Source organism: Centrocercus urophasianus, unplaced genomic scaffold (genome assembly GCF_019232065.1).
Source record: "Centrocercus urophasianus isolate 14NV4802_14NV808 unplaced genomic scaffold, USGS_Curo_1.0 seq_22, whole genome shotgun sequence".
Taxonomy (NCBI): domain Eukaryota; kingdom Metazoa; phylum Chordata; class Aves; order Galliformes; family Phasianidae; genus Centrocercus; species Centrocercus urophasianus.
This window is the reverse complement of record NW_024884778.1, coordinates 14,405,657-14,426,873: the sequence shown is the minus strand read 5'-3', so window position 1 is coordinate 14,426,873 and position 21,217 is coordinate 14,405,657. Positions and strand designations below refer to the sequence as shown.

General features: G+C 40.0%; 1 protein-coding gene across 2 annotated transcripts in view; it reads right to left on the bottom strand.

Annotated features, from left to right (window-relative positions):
• IQSEC1 (IQ motif and Sec7 domain ArfGEF 1) overlaps positions 1-20,516 on the bottom strand; it is a 174,562-nt gene extending 154,046 nt beyond the window's left edge. Inside the window, exon 1 of one of the 2 annotated variants that reach the window (XM_042823206.1) lies at positions 20,460-20,516. The gene's annotated coding sequence lies outside the window, so the exon portion shown is untranslated. The remainder of the gene's footprint in view (positions 1-20,459) is intronic. The other variant, XM_042823207.1, reaches the window with a different exon arrangement.
• Positions 20,517-21,217: the final 701 nt, after the last annotated feature.

Sequence of the window (21,217 nt, the reverse complement as noted above, 5' to 3'; positions counted from 1 at the left end):
GTAATTGTTGGTAGAAACAACCTCTTTCAAGGCTGAAAATTATAGGAAATACGGATATGCATGGTTTCTGATTTGAAGCTGCAAGCTCTAAGCAAATACAACAATCATAATCATGTTATGAGGGACAAAACAAATATTTCCAAGGAAAAAAAGGTCAAAAATTCAGACAATTGCTGTCTTAACCCAATAGAATTTACGTTTCCAAAGACACAAATATTAAATACAGTACTGAGAATTCTGCCCTGAAACAAAACACGAGGCCACAGGCCATTACACCTGCTACCAGCACTGTATGATGCATCGACTGTTAAAGCTGTGCAGTGAGCTAACCTGAATACGAAAGATGCCTAGCATCCATTTAAAAGATCATGTTCTAAAATGCCTTATCAAGTTTGATTCAAGCACAAAATTATTTTCTCGATACCTTGAGCTCTGACAAGTTCTGGGTTTTGCACATGTTTGTGTGGGGGGGAGGTTCTTTTCCTCTTCATTTTCTTTCTTTTTGTTCTTGTGATGAAAGAGACTGCTGATTTCTGATAGGTACAGAACCACACTTAGTGAAGATTATGTAACTGCACAGCATGGATTTCCTGACGCCACAGACAGAGAAAAGCAGAAAATGAATGCCTTGAAGAATCAATAATCTGAAATCTTGCTTTCTTCAGCTCTGATAATAAACAAGGAGAGTTATTGATCTAAGAAACAGCATTAGAAAGACTTTAAACTATTCTGTGTCTCAGCGTGGAACAGTGATGACGTAAATCATTATGATATTTCTAAGATGTCAATGTGAATGCAGCAAGCACCAGTGTAGTGGAACTATGCAGTAACTGCTCTTGCTGAGACCGAATAAGTAAAATATAGGAACTGCAGTAGCCCAGCACAGTATTGGTGCTATAAGGCTTCCGCAGAGTATTTGTTAAATGATCTTGACTGAGCACAAAGTTATATGGAAGCTCTCACCAAGCTGAGCGGATCAGATGGTGCCAATCTCTGTGCTGTGACAGCTCAGTATGGCCGCCTCCCTTCCAGAGGTCCCAAAGGCAGCCTGCAACCCTTCAGGTTCAATTCTAAGCTCAGGCAGACACAATCCATTTCCATCATTGGAGGTGGCTGCAACTGCTTCAGTCTCAGCTAACTAGAGAATAAATGAGTTCGTGCTACTGCCTATCTTAATGGTGCTGGAGACTACAAGTAACTGCAGATAGTGATCAAGCATAGTGTAGAGAGTCAGAAAAATTTCCAATTTGAGAAAAGGAAAGATGTTCCAGCATGAAAGTATGCAGTAATGACAGATTAAATAGCTGCAATTGAAAAATCCACAGCTTGATCCCCACAAAAATTGCCTAAATATGTCATCTTTTGGCTAAAAAGTGAAATTTATTTGGGGCATCCCAGTACGTGCAAAGATAGACTGTCAGCAACTGATAACTCTGGATGGTGTGTATAATATGGGGGAAGATACAGTTCTGAGCTCCATCAAATCCCTAGTGCTAGAAACAGCATGGTATTGCCTCTTTCCAGTGCTGAGAAAAGGAATGCAGAACAATACATTAAAAATTTAAGACACTGCTACATACTGTTCAATGAATAACTTCTGCTTGTCACAGTTTCTTTGTACAAGCTAGCAGCACACAGAAGAAAGGCAAACCTTTACATTGCAGCCTGATGATGTTGATATTCCACATACAAAGAATGACCAAATTGTTCGTATTCTCTAATGCAACTTCATTACATAGAAGTATTTACGCCTTCTTGAAGGCATTCACGATGAATACTTTGTATGCCAGTACTCCCTTTAGTAGGCACAGCCAAAGCATCTAACCACAGCGGGCCAGAAGAAGGTAACAAAAGGAACAGTCTTGGCCAGAACACACTTCTCCAGAAATGGAACTGAGAAGCCACTATCTGCAGCCATTACATTAGTCATCAAACAACCTACTGCCAAAAGCATCCCTTCATATTCTGTTATTTATTGTTGTTTTTAAATTATTTTTAATCAATTCAGACTAAGCTTTTTTTCTTTTTATCCCCACAGACATCTGTAAGAACACATGCATTAGAAAAGGTATGTAAGTTAAGCTCCACCTCACACTGTAGCTGCTCTGGATTGTATGTGTTTCACTGGGATCACGTTGTGTTCAGTTTTTCCTCACTAAAACCAATGACACCGTGTGAACTTGCCCTAAGTCACTTCTCTGAGCACTGACAGGGCTCCTGGCTGTCCTGGTGTGTCAGCCAGCATGCATCAGCTGCAAGAGTTAGCCACCAGCAGCTCATGACACGCACTGGAAGGTGCATCTCTCTGTGATGTAGTTCAACAGCAACACACAGCCAGCTGCACCACGCTGCCTCTGCACCCCCCTCAGTTGCTCAGTGACTCACAGCATGGTGAAGTTACTTAACACAGAGCTTAGCGAAAAAAGCAAAAAAGTAACATTTGCGATCATTTTATCTTCCCTTCTCTAACGTCTGCTCAGCACATCATCTTGGCTTCCCTCTCATGAGAGGAGCCTGGCTTTGCCTGGGAGTCTGCCAAATTACCAAGTAGAAAACATTCCCCCAAACCTCAGAACTGCTCGAAGCTGAAGGGATCAGCGGCTTGCAATTCAGTGTTTGCTTTTCTTACGCAGACAAACAGCCTTGAAGGAACCTGAAGGAAGCTGTGCAAAATTCTGCTTTGAATATCATGGATCAGAAGCTAACGACACCAGGTTCCTCCCGGAAATTAGAAGGAATCTGGAAATATAGCTAGAAGCTCTGCCATCACATCTTTTATGGATGGAGTGTCATTTATCAGCCATGCAGATGTGTCCTGTGCTAGTGCAACACAGGAACTGAAGGCAGAGCAGCACAGCAGCACGCTCAGCTCGCTCCCATACATCTCAGCACCACTGCAGAGCACTGCCAGAAGCAGGCACTGGCCCAGGTGCAGCACGGCTGCTGTCAGCCCTGCCTCCATCCACCCAGAGAAAGGGACAATGTCCCAGGATGGCTGCAATGCCACTGGTAGCTGCACTGGAATTGGATTCACAAAACCTGTCTGATGGTAGCCTGTCTACACCATAGATCTGAAAGTAAAGTAGAACAACCCAACTTCAGAGGCTTCAGTCTAATGGTGTGGTAAATAGGACAGAACTAACCAGCACTCCACTGACATTAGTCAAAAAATTACGCCAGTAGAAAACATGGGTAACTAAATCTTTCTTTGTGTGATACAATGCAATATCTTTTTCTGACATAAAAACTGGTACCAATCACCCATGAAGAAACAGCACTCATAAGGACTCGGAATGTTAAGTAATACCACTGAAATTCTTGCTTCTCATTTTCCTGTTCTAATATGTTAAGATCTGGATATTTTAGTGAAATACTTAGACCAAAAAGTACTGAAATATGTTTAATGCTGCTCTTAGAAATAGAAAGCTTTCCACTCCTGGGGCATGAATGGCACAGCAGGCTCCTGAGCGCAGTTCTGCTGGACCTGGACATTTCACACAGCACCCAGTTGGCAGCACGTATTTCCTGGCCTCAGGCAGCAGCTCACTGCCTCAGCTCTACAACAGTTAAAGCTGGATTACAAGGCTAAGCAGGCAACAGATTATGACAGAACTGACTGATAATCAAAAGTGTTTTTTCCATCTCTTCCGGACACTGCATGGCAAAGTGACAAAAATATTGGCCACAGAGAAAGAAGCAAATCAGAGAAACCACAGCTCTAGGAAAACTTTGATCACACTTATCTACTTGACATACAGGAGACTACTTAGTTTGGGCTGCATGCAAGCTCTGTACATGAGCTTTCTTTTAGTTTTCCTCCTTCAGAACACATCCCTCCCTTGGTGTGACAGGTTTCTATCATAATTCAGAGAATCTTCAGCACAGAAGCATATTCAAACATTCATCTTCACATGTTTTCCAAACCAAAATATAATCATGGCATCTCAAATAGATTTTAAATCTTTAAGAAAAAACAGCGTCTAGGAAACAAAGCCCTTTCCCCATGACCATGAAGAAACAGATTCAGAAGCTCAGCTAGTTTTATTAATTTGAGAAGACTGTGTGAAGGTAAAATTTATTTTCTATAGAGAAGGACAGATTATAATAAATAAAACTCACTTTGCACATAAAGACAAAATTGAGGCCTATATTCCTACAGCAACCTGTAGCCTAAGAATGGGGTGTCCTGGGGAAGCTTTCTTCTCAATAAATGCTTTAGTATTACAGTAATACATTACACCGTGAAAGACAGTATTAAAAAGTAATAATTTTGAAAAACTCCATCAGCTACAATTGCTCCTCCAATAGCACATAAAAGTTAGTGGCCTTCATGCTTAAGGCTCTTCACCTGCCTTGTGATACAGTTTGAGTTCAGTGATGCCTTGCATTTAGGCAGCCCACCTGCAATGACTTTGAGTAGGTGTTCCATTGGAGCTGCAAAAATTCCCAACCTTCCTGTCCTGAAGAAAAGAAATCACCCTCTTGACAATAAATGGTCAAGAAATCATAATCCACTGGACATCTAATCAGCGTTCTTATTCAGGCTGGTATCTTGCCAGAGGAATTGCTTTCTTATTAAAATATCTCAGGGATGTGGTTTGGGATGCATTAGAAAAACACTCCGCCACTTAAATCACACTTATTCCCAGACTTACATGAGGATCAGATGTTTATTAACAAGCTTTACTACCATTTGCAGCTCAAATTTGGAGCCGTAAAAACAAAACCAATTGATGTATGCAACATGGGAACAGAGATTTTCCAAAGAAGGAAGAGATAGTGAATTGTTGATAACAGCAGCCAATTGTGCACAGTTCAGTCTGAAGACATTCAAGCTTCTAGATCTGTTTAATCTTCCATGAGGAAGGACACTAATGTAATTTGAGAACTGAAGTGTCTGAAAACATTTTGTTCAACAATATGATGGAACAAACTTACTGCCCATTAAAAGTTCTCATTTGTGTGGCTACGGTCAGAAGCAGCTAACTTACCCTTTCCATTTGTGAATCATGTGGGAGCTACAAAGGCCTCAAGTCTACAAGAATCCTCACAAGGCATTTGAGATCATTAGAATGAAAATAGCAGAAGAAGGTTATAAAGGAAAACTAAAATGGTCATATAATTTAAAACAAGTGTTTGATCCCCATATTTCCCTTTCAAAGCTATATTGTTACTGCAGTCCTTCTAGAACTACTAGCAAGAGCTCTGCACAAGTGTAGTGAAGTCAAACAAACAAAAATTGAATATGACAGTGAATCAGCAAGAGTACATTATATGCTGAGAACACAGACTTTTGACTTCATCCTTTAAAACACGGAGACCAATTCTGCTGGGTGTATTTTCACATAGGCTTATGACATTTATGATTACAGACAGTTCAAAGTATAAGGGACCTTTTAGTGTGGAACAGTAACACAGCTACATCACAGGAGTGGAGCAGTGACTTCACCCCACGTTTCATACTGGTTAATAGAGTAAGAATTTGTTTTTCCACCTCACATCAGCAGATTTTAATTCCCTGGTTCAGAATGAGTTCTCCGAGAGAAGCTTGCAGCTCAAGTATTTCCTGTGCACTGCTACAAGCTGCAGACACCTCCCTGTTTGTACTGCACCTGCTTACATGCACACAGAAAAACAAAAGGCTCAAAGAAGAGCCTTTTTCCCTTGTACAGACCTGCAGGTAGCATGAGCCAAAGGCTGCGCTGCCTGGAGCTAACTCATCATGCACCACGACAAAGCTATTTACTCCTATCCAGAAACATCAACTACAGCTTAAGAATTCATATGATTTCCAATGTACTTTGATATGTTCACTTGTAATCAATAATTATTTTTACACATATTAGTGATTTTTTCTTAGATTACCCAGCATTTGACAAGCAGCAGCAGATCACAAAAAGATGCCACGTGCGCAGAAGCCTTTTGTTTCCCAGCAAATGGAACACGATTACACTAGCAGTTAGGCAGATTCAAGGACCTGCAGTCAAAGTGCTGTTTCCCTACCAATCAGTAAAACTGCATCTATTTGTTATCATTTCTGAAAAAGAAAATTGCCAGATAAATCCACATAGGCAAAGTCAATGACTTAAAGTGCAGTGCACTACTTTATCAGTCTGCCAGAGGTTAGAATACTTCTTTTAAATATGGAAAATAACCATTTTATCACTACAAATACAGAGTAAACAGTAATTTTGCTGCTGTTGGCTACAAACCTACTGAATTGAAAATTGAGTTAGATCATCTTAAAAGCATAACAGTTTTCTGGAAGAAAATGCTTACAGATGTAAGCGAAATAACATGAAAGCAGCTAACTCCTGCAGAATCTGAAAACAAGCACAACTGGAGCTACATCATCAGCACGTCTGGCAAAACAACAAGAGAGGTTAGTGGTGTGCTGCTGGAACCAGGAAGGGAAGCCACACAGCAGCCTAGCCCACAGAAAGGAAACAAAGTTTTTCAGCTAACTGGCAGTTTACATTTAACAAGTACTCAGAGTGAATTTACAGAGGTTCAACGAAAATGAAGCATGGATAAGAAATGGAGAGGCACTTCCCTGACTGTACCAGCTGGCACCAAATCCTGCAGCCCCTGCAGCCCCAGTACTGCAGAGCTGAGGTCAGGGGGTTCTGCACAGGGCAGCGTGTCCCTTCATAGGGGCTGATGGGCAGTGTTGTGAACCCCAACCTGAGGAAGTACCAGAGTAAGTAAGTATCAGATCTTATATTTTACATACCAGATTTTATACAAATTGTATAAAACCTTATACATAAATTAAATTTGTTGTAATAATAATGGAAGAATAATTTTCATTACCATAAATTTCATGAAACAGATCAACCATAGCAAGATGACTACTTGGTTAGTACAAATTCAGAGCTCTAAAGAGATTGCCACATTCAGTCTATGCTCCAAATGGTATTTACAGTAGATCTGTTCAGGACACCTTTGTACCATCTATGGGAACTAGAACAGCTTCAGTGTAAACCAAGGAGTCAGAACCATGCAATGCCAGATGTATTTGAGAGGGCCAAAAGTTCTGGCTGCCAAGTGGATGCAGCTGTGTATGTTCTGGAGCGCAGTCACACTTGGGACATTGCTGTATATATACACACAGGTATACATATACATAACTGCTGCACATATCACCCTGTGAAACTTTTGAAAAAGCCCTCAAAACAGCAAAATCATAGAACAAAGTCAAAGTACCTAAAAAGAAAGCTTTAAATGAATCTTTCCCATTCATTTCCGTAAGATTTACCCAGACGGTATTACACCATTTAGCTTTTCAGCACTATAAAATTAGATGAATCAAATGACTGGTGGAAACATGCAATGTTAGGCGTTTACACACATGCTTGGCTATGGCCAATTTAGTGCTAGCTCCTATTTTAAGCATTCAAAGATCTGACAGAGAATGCACACTACATGCAAATTAATAAATACTGCCTGTTGTATTTTCCTGTTCATGGGTAAGCTGTCTCTGGACTAAGACTTGTGGCGGAAACCTTTAGCCTCATCTGTAGTAAAGCAATAAGCTTCTACCTACACCTAAACCTTTGCCTCCATCGATGGACCCGGTGCGCGTTCAGCCCCAGAAGGCAGCGGTACCCCGGGCTGCATCAGCAGGGGAGCGGCCGGCAGGGGCAGGGAGGAGATTGTCCCTCTGCTCTTGCGAGGCTCCTCCTCGAGCAGCACACCCTGGCCTGGGGCTCCCAGCACGAGAGCTGTGGAGGCATTCTTTTCCACTGAATGCCATGAAATTGAAATTAAAAATAAATATAAAAAGAATTGTCAGTAATTAAGTCTGATCGTTAAACAGAATGTGCATCTTCGTGGGCTGCACAAGAGCACAACACATGCGGAGAGCACCTCAATTTAATAGTGAATCCTAGAGACAACAAATGCAATTGTACAGCTTCCACGGTCAGCTGACAGCAGCAGGCACAGCTGAGGGCTCACTGACTAACAAAGCCCAGAGCCCAGGGAAACGGCTTTCATCAGGAACCTTGTAGCCAGCCAGCAAAGCTGTTGGTCAGAAACACCTGCTGCCTCAATGGGGCGGAGCAGTGGGCTGCTCACCCGTTCTTTCCCGTATCAGGATACTTGTCAACTGATTAATAATAATATGGCTTTTTGAACAACAAAATAAATTAAGTCACGTTGCCCGACTGAGATAAATTATCTCTACTATAGCAGCCTCTGGCAAAGCCTTGTCATAAAACATCAATTACAATTAATTTAATTCTCTATTAAGGTGAGTTTAACTGAGAAAGAGAGCAAGACAGATTTTCAATACTATCCAATTTTCAGGTGTGCCATGCTCCAGTGATGGGCTAGAAGAAATTCAGAGGTTAACGAAGCATGACATAATTTCTTTAGGAAAAATACTTACATTATTGGGTTATAAATCGGGTTTATTTCATGCATTTGCCCTATAAATGCATAGGCCAAAATCACTAAAGGCTACAAAGCATACAATTAAGATCAGAAAAGTAAGAACTATAACAGGTGTAGAAACAAAAACACACTTAAAACACCAGAAAAGAGGTCCATATTTTTTCATGAAAATCCATATCTTCTGTGCAATTTTTCACTCGAATACGGAAAACCAGATGTAATATTGGGAAGAAATGGTCCTTGGGTAATTGGAACATCAGTTACCCACCTTGTTTAGTAAACACAAAGTCTTTCACATTTTCTGAAATCCACTGCCAGCTCTAAAGGGAAGCATATGGGAAGCACCCATATTTTACAGCAACAATCAGGGCAAAACATATCGACTGCAGAGCAAAGAGGCCATACTAACCAGGATCTTTGAACTTCCCACTTAAGCATCTGTATTGACAGAATCAGTCCTTCATGAGTACCCAAACCATTGCTATATATTACATATGTAAAGAATACTAGCATTATGGATAGTTGTCCTTTCCAGATCTATAATTTCATTCTCTAGCAAAAAAAAAAAAAAAAAAAACAAAAAACAAACAAAACCACAGAACAAAACAAAACACCAGCAAAACAACCCTCTTCCCGGGAGAATCTCTCCAACACTGCCCAGGAGGTCTCCAAAGTCTCTATTAAGAAGATGAACTCAGTTCTCTACATTACAGGGTGGAAACTGGATGGCAGCAGGACTGAGTCACGTAGTAGCCAAGAGCAGGAGGCTGTTTCCTTCCAACACAGCCAGGCAAAACTTACTCAGTTCATTACATGTTGTTTCTCCTTGTAGACTGACTCAGTTTATGCCTCCTCTTTATCTATCCATTTCTGACAGCTCACCAGAATGTGGGGAGCCCCCTGAACGCAGCTAGGAACCAGTCCCTGCAACCACTGAGCCCAGTGCCTGGCACATTCTGGTAATCCTGCAACTACCTCATGGCCTCCTTTTGGCAAGGGAGCCCAGTGTCTTTCAGCAAGTTGCTGGGGAGAACAGAAATCAGATAATCAAGTTCATAGCAGGTGAGTCACATCAAGCTGTTAGTGTCGCAGGTGACTGAAACCTGTGCAGCTGTGCTGCCTTACAGATCCCACCCCCAGTACTGAGCAACTGCTGTGCACATTTTGTCAAGTTAAAAGAAAACATGAAACAGACCTGCACAGAGAAGGGAAAAAGCCAACGCCCTTTCGATAGGAGCGTGGTACTCTTAACTGAATTGCTATAATTAATTTGGTAGAGGTAGAATAGTGAAACTAGAGTTTCTGTTGCTTTGACAATAGAAATCTCTCCAGTAGTTTCCAGTTACTCACACTTTTTAATTGCGATTTTTTTTTTCCACTTAAAAACTGACTTGATAACAATGCTGGATTAGCTTCTTACCCAAATGTTCCTTAGCCTTGGAGAAGTACCACTGTGCATTTGTCCTGTTCTTGCACTCCTTTTTCCTTAACTGTCAGCCATCTGACAGTAGGACAGATGGATCTCTTCCATCCTACCCCATACACATACAGCTACACACTGCACTTCCCTGAACACATTCTGCATTGCAGCTTGAGAATGCCAAAGGCAGACTATGTTATACAAGCAGACAAGTATATATGACAATAGATAAACAAACCTGACTGTAGGGCATGCTGGATATATATCCAATCTGTAATTCCACGTGATCAAACAACCCTTCATCTCCAGTGTTAACAGACTTTAAAAGTAAATGTAAATTAATCTAGGTTGCCTTTCCTTTTATCTACAGCTTCGTGCTGCCTTACCCACAACGACTTACTTGCAGAGAAAGCTTTGAAACAGATTGCATTGGAGCTCCCTCTAGCCACCATTTCAGGAATTATTCATTTATTATAAAATGGAAATTTTTGTAAAATTCAGTCCTGCCACCAGCACAGTGATGCCCCATGCTTCCAGACCTTTCTGTAGATACTTTTATTTTTTTCTTTTTCTTTTTTTTTTTTTAAAAAAAGAATTCCTTCTGATTTTGTGCTTGAGATGAAGAAGGATTTGGTGCTGCACAACAAAACACTCAGTTTCGTAAATCGATATTATATACTAGGAATGTCACCCTTTCAAAGTTATGAATCAAGAGGTTTCAGAGGGACTCAGCCAAGTCCCTCACCCTTGTCAAAGACCTCAATGAGTCACCTTAAATGCTATTTTAATGCTGCTTCATTTTAAACAGCAGATTAAACTTTTCCATTCCTGGACTCCTGATCAAAGAGGTTTATGGCTAAGGAGCTTCCTTAGCCATAGACTGTGCATAATTCTAATTCATTATGAATCTTGAGTTACTTGAAATAGTGGCAATCCATAACACATTACACAGCTGGTCAAATAGCTAAGGGAAATTTTTGAAAGCTTAATTTGATTCATGGTGAAGATCTACACCCCATTACATTTTTCAGGGGATTATTCCTTCTCCTCATGTTATAAAATATTTTGCTTCAGCTAGTTAGTTACTTTTAATACTACTTTGGGAGATAAGACTTGAATTTATCACAGTCGAACTGTGCTCTGCTCCATCTAGTGGTGCATAAATATCCATGCCTTCCAAGCATCTGCATAACATGCTCTGAGCTATGGAACAACAGCCCATAATCAGAGCCACAGAGGGGAAGTGATGCATGTACAGGAAACAACAGCAAGTCAGTAGTAACTGCGTATAATGGGTCCTACCCACCTATTTTGGGCAAAAACAATCAAAACAATGTAAGAATGGAGTGTGTTTGCAAAGGAGAAATCCACATGGCAGAAGAAAAACAATTCCTGATCCTAATAGGTGAGAGTGCCTAACAGTGCCAGAAGAGAAACGTGTGAACAGAATTTCTACAAAGCAGCAGCTTTAGTCCAACCTTTCAAGGTCATGACTGAAAAGATTTAGTGCATGAAGACAAGAAAAATGCGATTTCCTTCCACCTTCCACACTAGAATGCACAATAAGACAGTGTTAACTATTCGCAAAAGCAGTTGAAAAAATCATCAAGGAATAGGGAGGAAAAGGGAATTTTTCCACTGCAGCCTGTGTCTTGTAATGTTGTGCAGCATTTAGGCTCAACTCAGCCTAGCTAAAAAGGAATCCCTTCCAGGTTCCAGTACTAAATCCAGAAATTCATTGCATGTTTTATTAAGCCAGCCATGACTTATTTAAATAGAAAAGTGTTTACTTGTGCATTTCTGACTTCACAGCATGAGAGAAGGTCACTTCTCTATCTGCTCCATGCAGAGTAAATGCCAGGATTTGATAATATTGTGGATACCAACTTAAATTGTTTCAAATGCCAGCAAATTGCAATGCTACTACCTTTTTTTAACTGGAAAACTACCAGATAGAAAACAACCAATGATAACATCCTGCTACAGTTAATAACACTGATCACTTCTCTACCTTGCTTCTCCTGAGGCCCATCATTAAACACAAACCACATTCGAGGCAAAAGTGCTGGCACCACCTACAGCTGGTGGCTTTAATTTTCATATTTAAACAGTAGTCTTTCTTCTTTCCTTTCCTTTATACAAACATACAAAAGATACTTATTAAAAGATTGAACAAATCCTACCCTATGGAAGAGAATAATTACAGTGCTCTAGTTCAGTGCACCAAGGAGAGAGAGTGAATTACTGTTTACATCTGAGAGGGAGATAAGCAAATCAAAATATCAGAAATTCCTCCTATTGCTATCTCTGCGTAGCAACTCTGAGAAACTCCTCACAGCAGTTAAAGGCCAAAATGGTCAGCAACACTTACACGTGTTGTACCCTGCCCATGAAACATTAGAACACTTCCAATAACATATTGAACTACAGTGATCTACTACATAATTTCTGCATTGGGTAATTCACACATTTTACGATGGGAGTGAAAGACCTTCATGTTTATCCAACACCAAGAGATAGGAAAACATGAAGCTATGGTGCATTCAGCACCAAACAATGGAAAAAGCCGTATCTTCTTTAGTCCACGCAGTCACAATAAGAGACATGGGCAAACTGTCATAAAATCATAAAGGCAGATTAGCTTTCTACAAGCAAGTTCTTCCCTAGGCTTCAGATGCTTCACTATCATGCCTACAACAGGCACAAGCAAACATTTATCAGGACGTGTAAATTGGTATTGTGTTGAGAAGCAGTGAATCAACCCTAACTGTTCAGAGTCATAAGCAAAGAACATTACTATAGGATGAGACAATCTTACACTACCTTTCCAGATTCTTCCCTTGATGCTGATCCTCCATTTATTCTATCCTCAAAATTACATATAACTAAAAAAACAAAACAAACAAACAAAAACAAAAAAAAAAAAACAAAAACAACAAACAAACAAACAAAAACAAACAAAAAAAACCCACCAGAAACAAAACAAAAAACCACAGTTGTTCACCCTACACTCAAGCAGCTCTCTGTTCCAGAGAGCTGGAAGGAATATTTTAAACAGCCCCCCCACCCCTCCAATTTTTCTTCCCTGCTAGCTTCTGGATAGTAAACGACACTTCATAGAGAACCTGTTTCCCATTATACCTGCTCTGGCTGTTTAATTTTGGAAGATCCAAGTAGTGGAAATTCTTCAGTTATTCTAGAGCAGCAAGACATGCCTGGAAAGATATAATCAGCAAAGTGCCCTTTGGGCAATGGTAACTTGGTCTCTCTTCTTCGACGCACATGGACATGTTCACATTTATCTACCTGGAGCTCCAGGGCTATTCAATTAGTTCACTTCGTGCACAGCTTAGAGAAAAATATTTTCATCAATTAGGTACCTGAAGTATACAAGAAACGATCTTGTGCTTGTGCTAACACTTCATATGGGACTTTGACAAATACAGGCTAGCAAACTTAACAAACAGGCTGCAAAGAAACTAAGAAATGTAATCACTCAGACTATTTATCTGTGTAATAACATAGATGTTCTGGTTATTCATAACAAGCAAAAAGCAAAGAAACAACTGTTACATGTAATCTCTATAGAGTAACATGCATAAAATGTCATATTGGTGGTTTCCCAGCCTTGAAGCAAACTTCTAGGATCAACAGCAGAAAAATCTTGGCCTAACGCAGACTGTAATAAACAGCTTGTCTCTCTTCCTCTCCTACTAGGGAAGAAATCACATTAGTTTGTACCCTTCATGTCACATGACCACATACAACAACAAAACGCACAGTACACTTAAAGACTTACGATACCGTTTATTTTACTTCAAAATAAATTGTGCAATTTATGTGTTTGTTTACAGTTTGCAATTGTTTTAAATACTGGACACATGGAGGAGAGCTGTAGAAGAGCATGGAGAAGGGATTACCAAGTACTGATGGCAAAAATGTATGGCTGTGACATTCTGAATAAATCAAACTTGATACGAACAAGAATCCTATGGCATCCATGCAAGTTTCAGTCCCATACACACCAGTAAGAGAGAAGAGGAGAGATGGACTACACAGATGTAGCACTGACTGCACACTTAGCGACCCCGAGCTTCTCTGTTATCTTGAAGATGGACTACTAGACCCCGAAGGCGGACAGCAGAACTGGTGCAGAACATTATCTTCCCTGCCAAGGAAGAGGAGGGCAAGAAAGAAAAGAGACAGAGGAACAGAATCATAGGGAACAGCATTAGGAAAATTAAGCTTGAATTGTTCATTTGGTTTGCTTTTAAATCCACAAATAGTGCAATTTGCTGGTAAATACCAGCTGGCAGCCCATTTCACGTCAGCAATTGGACTTTCAGTGCAATGATTAACAGTGCTAAAGGAGTAGGCTAATGCTTAACAGTTAAACTCTGATCCAAGGATGTTTTTAAAAATTTCTATTTTTCCCATACAAAAAAATTACTTTAAGTAGCCATATAACATACTCTGTCTACTATGGCCTCAGAGCTTTTATTTTAAAATGTTAAAGAGAAATGTTTCATGATGATTTTCACTTGTTTTTCACAGCAAATGCAGAACAAACGCACTCCCCTTCTGCTGGTGATTTACACACAGAAGTATTGATGATTGATGGAGCTCTACTTGACCCTCCACACCATCTCCCTCCTCCCCCCCTTTTAAATTAGAGAGAACTGTTTCCATGCAGCATTGCCAGCATCATGAATGGTGCTACTAACCAGAAGGCACAAAGGCTGTTAAAGAAGCAGTTTGGAATACCTACATCTGTAATGCTACAACGTGCTTTATGGCAGGTGGAGGAGGGGATGCAGGCAGAGCAGGAAGCTTGGATGAGGTCACTTCTTTACCAGTAACACAACCATGGGTGATTGTTTCCTTTAAACAAAATAACAAGCTAAAGAAGAAGAGTGGAAAGGAACACAAGGAAGAAAAAAAAGCCAACAAGAAAATCCAAAACCAAATTGTAAATCTCACAGATTCTGCCACCTTCTGATTGTTTTCTCTTAATTTGCTGTGTATGAACAAAATTCACTCTTTTTGCATCTCTAGATCACGTAGGAATCAAGTAGAAAATTACAAGTTTTACTATAATTATTCCAGCTTTCCTACACCATAGGGTATGAACACATGACTTATGTAATCATCTGAACCTCGTACTGATTTCACACAGACTGTGTGTTTGGATTTGTTTTGCTTTGTTCATGAAAATCAGGATAACTAGAAGCAAGATGTGCTGGCTGGGCTGAGCAACATAGTTTTCACTCCTTTGCTTAATGTGAAAAAACCTTGTCAAGCTTTTAAAACCCTGCATATTGCAAAGAAGACAGTGCTTGTGTATACTAGGTCATACAGCTAGGAATTGCTATTCAGTTAGAAATAAAATTTCTGTTCAGCTTTTTTTGGTAGAAATTTTCAATAAACAGCCAAATAAACAAAACAGTAGAAAGGACTCCGAAGCATAGCTCCTGCTGTTGGTTTTGTCTGTGACTAATCATTAATTGGGAAGGTACCACATGACTGAGGCATCTGTTTGGTAGCGTGGGATGCCTTTATAAATGCTCATGTGAAGGACATGAGAACTATTGATGATTTGTCTAAACCTGGCAAACAGCAGAGAGCTTATCAGCAGAAACAGGATCAAATTTATCTGGAAAACAGATATTTTCCTACTTCAAGAATTTGAGCAAGAAGTTCCCAATTTACCTTGCCTAGTGTGAAGAGTTCCCTCAGTGCTCCTGAAAAGAAGATAAAAACCAAAACATACTGACTGAAAAGCATCTGCAGCCAGGCATCGTTGCAGGTTAAGCTTCTGCATTAGCCAGTTAGGGTAAGAAAATAGGTACAATGCCTACCACTGGTCCGGGGAAAAGAAATAGCACCATATCATTATCATTTATATCATCTTCTATACAATGGTTTGTTGCACATAAGCCAACATTTTCTGGTGAAACAAAGCTTCCACATTAAAATTTTACAGCAGTGAAGTATTTTCATAACAATATTTTTACCTCCCAGAGGTGCTGATTAAACATTAAGCAGGTAGACACTGCAAGAAAATGATGTGATTTCTTTGGTACTATAACATCCTTTGCATTATCTGTTTGTTTTCACAGGTACCACTGGGGAAAAAAAAAAAAAAAAGAAAAATCTCTAGTTTCAAGATGCCTTTGGACACGATAAGGGCATCTAATTAAATATTAGAAGCATTGAAGGTAAAGCAGATGGGGAAAGCAATGAGTGACAGTCAAAAGCGCATGCAAAACAAAACAAGCAAATCACAGAATCACGAACAAACACATCACATCACATCAAAAGATTCTTAGATATTAGGGGTAAGCAAATCTGCTTGCAGTTGTAGCTGCCTGTAATATACCAATATACTTGTACACTTAAGAGTATTCTCAAGCACAAGCACTCTTCATTATAACTTCTTGTCTGGAGCTATTCCTACAGCAACTTGCCTCACAAAAGGCTGAAGAGATGACAGCTACAATAGTACTCGGGCTGCAGGGCACTAAAAACAAAACAGCCCCTCCTCCCCTCACCTCCAATTTCAGCAGATTAGGAAGCCTTCTATAGGGCTGGCTGGCAAGCTACCCCCAGCTTACAACTTTAAGGTGTCAGTAGACAAGAAACTGGGAAGTTCATGTGAAAGTGGTGCACAATTTAAGAGGTGCACAGTGAGTGCATTCTGTTAGTGCAAGATAGCTAGCACCTGTACGGATAGACTGACGTACTAACTGAACCTTGTTCACACAGAAAAATGAGTATGGAAAATGCTGGGAAAAGATTCTTCTTCAACAGGAAACAGATATGATTAAATTTACTCCCTCTGAATGCCATTATATCTCTGGGCTTTGTTCTCCCATGTTCCAGCTGCAAGGTCACTAAATTACCCAGGCCATATCAAGCAAAAGGCTCCGCAACAGATGCACAAGTAATACTACAAAGATCCACGGCTGTTTTCTTTTTTGACGCCTCTGGTTCCAGTCATCTCCTTTACTTTGCCCTCAGACCAGACATAAAATCCGTATTCAGGTGGTCACTGACAAAGATGGAGCACCTCATGGAATCTGCAGCTCGGAACTGGAGCATATTACTTCTAAGACTCTACACCGCAAAGCAGGAATAGGAAGGGACTCAATGAAGCCAAGCTACAGACATTCTTTTTGCTTTGTTTTCTCAACTTCCAAACCAGAATAAATAAAAAAGAGCAGACATAGGAGGCATATGGGCAAACTGGAACACAGACAGATAAATAACTGGCTGGAAGCACGTTATACACTTCCTATAACTGCCCTTAGAATAGGAAAAAGGCAAGATAACTCATTTTATTTCTATTTTGAACATTGTAAAGTGAGCAAGCAAGGGATTACTGCAAGAGCTGCAGTTATTAAAAATGCATTTTTTCTCTATTAACAATTCAAAACAGATGCCAAAGATCATCTTGACTGGAAATAAAACTGCTGGAGTGAATAAAACATCCTGCAATTAGCTACCAGCAAATCAGAGATGCTCCAGATTTCACCGTAGTGCATTCATTAATTGCTTCTTTCAGAGCAAATTTAATTTTTAATTCTGGGCTAGAAAATTAATCCCTCTGAGTATTTTCTAAATAAAGCTTCAAATCTGAAGCTAGAATGAAGCATCCGTTCTTGTTTGCATTGTTTCCACCAACTTCTATTCATAAATTGATCAATGGGAAGACTAAGAGCTAATTTTAATACTATTAAATGTACGTGCAAATTAAAAGCCTAATTGTGCTAATATTCTAGTAGCTGATTTTCATTCAGAACAATAGGATTCCTGCTTACAGATCATTTATGCAAACATGCAGAATTAGTACTTGACTAAGAGATTACAGATACAGGGATGTCAAGCTGTAACAACCACTTTGGAAACAGCAGCTTCAAAAACCTAACTTTGGGTCAACCAAACTGTTGACAGGAGGAAAGAATACAGGGGTGACCAACGCACCACCATGTGGTAGCATGTGGGACAGACATTAGCGTCCCCAAATAATATGAAACCACAGTTCTTCAGTCCAGCGAAGAACAAACTTGCAGCTTGTTTTTGTTCTCCATGGAGGAGTGCTTCATGATCACAGGATGCTTTATGCTAGAAGACACTTCTGCAGGTGCTGGTCTAGTCTTCTGCCCAAAGCAGGGCCAGCTACATAAGGTTGACCAGGGCTGTGCCCACCTGAACCAAGTACTGTTGAAGACAGAGCTACCATCTCCTTGTCTGGCCTCTGATCCAGTGTTTGGCTGCCCTCACAGTGAAATTCACTCCTCACCTTTCTTTATATCTAACTGGAATTTGTCTCACTGCAATCTGTCTGTTGCCCCTTGGGCCATCATTGCACACCTTCTAGATGAGGTGTGCAGCACCTTCTGCATATGCTCCCACTGAGGAGTTGAAGACAGCAAGTGCCCTGATCCTTTCCTTCACACCAAGCAGCTCCTTTCTCTCGGCTGCTCCTCACCTGTCACACACTCTGGCCCCCAGCCATCTAGGAGGCTGTTTGCCAGACATGCTCCAGTATCCTGATGTCTTTTGAAAAGCCAGACAAACCCCCAGGATGTGTTCTGGCAGAAGGGGAGAGAGGCCTCTCTGCCTGCACTCTTGCTAACACAGCCCTGAGTGCAGTTGGCTGCTTTTGTCGTACGCTGCTGACTCAGTCTCACCCTTTGCAAAAGTCATCACCCAGGCAACTTGCGTGCTGGGGAGAAGATGTATGAGAAGAACAAGGCCATATCTAACTCCTGACAGCTCTTCTTCAGTAAGTCCTAATAAAATGGAGAGTTAGCACAGATCACGTGCTGCTGATAGATATAAGCAGGAAACAATGAGGGAGGAAGGGAGGAGCAAAGCATGTTAGCTCTCCTAGCAGCCAGTGGCAAGCCTATTGCTTGCTCCATTACCACTATATGAACACAGGCAGTGCTGCTACAGTTATATTGTCAATTGTTGGGAGCTCTCATATCTCCACAGATTGTAGCTAAGTTCTCATTACACATACACACACAGTTGCAAAGTTTGAGAACTAAATTTCCCTGAGAGTAAGGTTAGCGATGAGTTCCTACACGCATCCCAATTCTTAAGCAAAAGCTTGCAGACTTACAGCAAGTTTAGGCATTGTAAAAATTGTTATGTTTTGCATTTTTGCACACTAACGTTCTCCATAACAAATCTGCACATGCTTTGCAGATCCAGCCACACTTATGGCATTTATTACTTTACTGCACAAACAAACACAGAAGTAAGCCAGAGATGGATGGTATTTTTTTTCTCCCAAGGACAAGGTTATGCTGCTGAAAGTTTTCTTTCCAAAAGATATATTAAGACACAAATAAATGTTGTGGTGCAAGATACTGAAACATGAAAGAAACTACTGATTTTGCCATCAACATCACTATGGGAAAATCCCTAAAAGAACCCTAAAACGAAGCATTATAAACTAGGAACAAAAGAAAAATAAAGTCCTCATTAAAAAAAACAAGAGAGCAATCTAATTACACTGAAGTCGCACTCCTTACTGAAGAAATACTCAATTGTTTTACAATTGGGCTACAGATTCACTACCACCAAATAAAACTAAGAGCTTTAATGAGAGGAAAGAAAGCAGACAAAGTGACATTGCAGTGCAAAATAACAGGATGGATCCAAACATGCGAGGTTATACATAAGTAAGACATGAAAGATTAAAATCAGAAATATTTAGGCATTCACAGATTTAGGATTCAATTTAGGATTGTTTTTGCCTTTCTTTATTACTAGTGCAAAGCAAGTTGATTTTTCAGCACCAGATTTCCAATATTTTGATACTAATATTATTCATGAGCTGGCAATCATGACTAAGTTAATCACAGTTAAAGACAAGTTTCTTCATGACGTGTGCAGAGTTTCTTAGCAGTTTTCACATTTCTGGTAACTTAGGTTACTATACTTTGACGTTTCTGTAAGCTGACTGCTAAACTCTGGCACTGATAATTGCTTTTATTAAGATGTACAGTTACTGCTGCCCCCATTTAATTGAAGATTTGAAAACACACATGCTAAGCTACTAACTGAAAATCATGTATTTTAGATAGATGTAGGGTAGGCCACTCAGCACTGAGAACCTGCATCTTTTTAAAAACCCTTATTTCCATTCGAACCAACAGGCAGCACCGAGCCTTGTGCAGGTCCACGCATTGCATAGAGCCATGACTTACCTACGTACCGTTGTGAAATACTCAAGGGGCTTCAAAAAAAGGTTGTGCTTGGAAAACTTTAGCCTACACAAACTATGTGAAAATTTCAATGCTTGAGATGTTCGTTTTGTGAGAACTAAACCTATAATTAATTTCTTCCTATCTTTCAAAACGTCTGTAGCTTTCAAATAGTCTGGGGAGACGTGCCTCTTAAAGCGCATAAAACCCATTTTACTATCCAATTAAATAGTGCCTAAAATAAGCAAATAGCCCGACCCCTTGGGATGTTAAAGTTGTTTGAGATATTTCCTTAGCACTCAGTTTTTAGTTTATTCATTCTATATTTTAAAACTTAAACTGCCATTCCTCTGCTTTTGTCAAATCGTAAAATCAGATCTCTCTTCCAAAGAAGCAAGTGGGTGGATCATATCTACTCTTACCTGTACTCTGAGTGTGTGGCAGGGACTGCTAGCTGGGTATGGTACAATGGAGCTGGACAGCAAAACTGGTGCAGAGTATTTAAAGACCTACGACACAAGGAAAAACACAAAGTCAAAACACCAAGTGTTTAGAAAGGGGCTTTTGAGGGAAAAGCAGGTGCTAATAAGTATAATTGAAAATCCTGTTAAGTTTGAATGAAATTTGAAATACGGCTGTCAATTTTGAATCCCAGGAAATGAAGAGGGAAATAGTCTAGTTTAAGTACAGACATCGATAATGATAGGGATGAACTGTTGCAATGAAGAATCAAAGTTTTGTCCCAACACAAATGTAAAATGCCAATTTAAGACTTAATTTTTGCCTTGCTGCATGGAACAGAGGCAAAAGATAAACACTGAGGGTTAAAATTTGAATGGAAATGGAACTTCAGACTTGCATGTTACTCTGCACCAGTCAAGCTGTTTCTTTATTAATGACATTTCAAACACAGTGTTTAAGCATGAGGAAGTACAATGAGATGAGTAAGGACATAAGCTTTCTTCAGGCCCAGCAATTATACACACATTGCAATACAAATTTGAAAGAATCTAAGCTTCAGCCAAGTTTTAAGCAATATCCTGAAATGCGCAGTACAAGTTTCAGTGATGTCATGTTGAAACATGAGAAGAAGCTTAACACCACAAAAAGATATCCTACATCATAGATAATTTGCATGTTTCAAATTAATGCAGACGGAGTTGCAAAAGGATACAAGGCA